At 47.6% G+C, this 2,209-nt stretch overlaps 1 protein-coding gene across 4 annotated transcripts in view; it reads left to right on the top strand.

Moving 5' to 3' along the window:
- The window catches only part of LOC117172814 (ATP-binding cassette sub-family E member 1), a 121,147-nt gene that overhangs the window by 80,506 nt on the left and 38,432 nt on the right, over positions 1 to 2,209 (top strand). The window lies entirely within an intron of this gene.

Raw genomic sequence — 2,209 nt, 5'->3', positions numbered from 1 at the left:
GGATAGAGGGTCCCTGTACCAAGGGTTTCTGCTGAATATGGTTACAAAAATAAATAGGCAGTCGCGGACAATTGTCCACGGGTGGTCCCGAAGGAATTAACCTCCAAGCGGAGGTGTGAAAACCGTGACGAAAGCTGAATGGCACCTGGGTGATGTGTCTAGAACGGTGACTCTGGGATACCGGACGACCTCTCAGAGTACGGAGCCTTATCCTTACATGCGGGGCTCTACAAGGATGGACGAACCCCTTTCCCTAGCTTCTCGTGGTAACAACAATAACAACACCAAACATAGTTGTAGTAAGTGCGGTTCAAAACAACAGAACGCGCAGGGCTCTCGACAATGGGTCAGCCAACAATGCCGACCAATCTAGAGCTGGGGGAGCCAATGGAAATGGATTCAATGCGATGAATCGGCGGGATCTCGCGACCTTTGGGTGGACGTAGCGACTGAATCATGACCTGCTACAGTGCTACGATGCGAGTGTGGCCCCTGAACGGGGTTACATGGCACGGATGCATGCTCTGTGGTACGAGAAACACCCGGAGCTATCGCACTTTTCGTAGCAACGTCTGCGAAACCATGCTGAACTACTCCGAAAAAGGAGATATGTAAGCGGAACGCCTGCTCTACCACAGCTAGAACAAGCCGGCAACAGAGAAAGAGAGGCGACACTAAGACCAACCGCGGACAGGACCCGGAGAAACATCAGCACTTCGTGGACATTTTTCCGGAGAATCTGACCTCTGGGCTATCAATTATTGTGTGTATAATGCAGCGAGAGCTTTGGCCGATGCGAACGAATGCATCAACTTGCCATAAAGATAGGCTGGGCAAGACAGTACGCGTCCCGTATTCAGTGTGTGATTGACTACATCACATCTGGCAGGAATTTTACCGCCAAGGTTCGAAAGTTCGCGGGCGAACTGCGGACCCGTTATCACACACTTAAAAAGTCAAAGCTGTTGACCATCAGGCAGCACATTGTTGAGAGAATAAGGATACTATCTGACGCTAAGAGAAGTCTAGAGCGGAGGGAGAGGTGGGTCAGAGAAAATCAACAGTTTCTCTCTGACCCATCTCGACTCTTCCAAGACACTCCGGTTACTGTCGAACACCCACCCAAACCAGAGAAGGTCGAAGTATTTTGGAGAGAAGTCTACGAAGTGCAGCATAGACATAACACCTGATAGAGAATGCCCACCCATCACTACCGAGGAGGTGAGAAAAGTATTAAGAGGGATGAAGAACTATTCCGTACCGGCACCAGATTGTATCAAAACCTTCTGGTGGAAGAAGTTTTCTCCAAGCCATCAGCATTTGGCCCGTAATTTCACCTCATATTTGAAGTCGGAAGAGCCAATTGAAGTCTGGTACGGAGTGATTTCCACCTTAACATACCGTCGCCACATTTTGAGCCAAGACATTCCTGATGATAGCTGCAGGGCGTGCCATGCACACCCCGAGCATTTAGCTCACATACTATCTAGTTGTCCAACTCACGCGGGAACGACCTATATTTAAAGGCACAATGCGGCACTAAGAGTGCTTTATTATCATCTATGTCACTCTTACGGCATTATCCTTAATATCGCTCCTCTAAATGCTCCTAGGGAAATCGAGTCAATTGTCGAGAATGGGAAGTGCCGCATATACTGGAACTTTATATTCTCGACAATTGTTTCTGTTGCTCACTCGAGGCCTGATATGGTTCTTCTTGACTTCGAGAAGCGAACCATGTTCGTTATCGAATTTTCGGCAACAGCTGACAAAAATATCATAACCAAGGAGAATGGAAAGAAAGAGAAGTATCTAGATCTTATAAGGGAGTTGCAACGATTGTACCCGGAATATTTTGTTAAACTAATCATCCTTATCATTGGCGCTCTTAGAGGTGCCAATCTTTCACTTGCTAATGGCCTAAAAAGCATCCCTGGGTGTCAAGAATATGCTAAAACACTTGCGGGAAAAATGCAGAAGGCAGTAGTATTTGGGTCGCTCCGTGTTCTTAGTGTGCATGAGGCTTTTGCTGGATCGTCGTATTGATTTCTTTACAGACTGTAACCACCTATCTCACGGTCGTGAAACGTGGTTGTGGCTGAAATTTTACCGCAATTTCGCTGGGAGCGGGTGCAATTTTCTATATTAGCACCCGATCCCGGCGAAATCCTGCGGTTGTCCTTATGACAACTGCAGGATTTTGCCGGGA

This window comes from Belonocnema kinseyi, chromosome 5 (assembly GCF_010883055.1).
Source record: "Belonocnema kinseyi isolate 2016_QV_RU_SX_M_011 chromosome 5, B_treatae_v1, whole genome shotgun sequence".
Classification (NCBI taxonomy): Eukaryota; Metazoa; Arthropoda; class Insecta; order Hymenoptera; family Cynipidae; genus Belonocnema; species Belonocnema kinseyi.
Note: the sequence above shows the minus strand (reverse complement) of the source record. Positions and strands in the feature narration are given on the sequence as shown.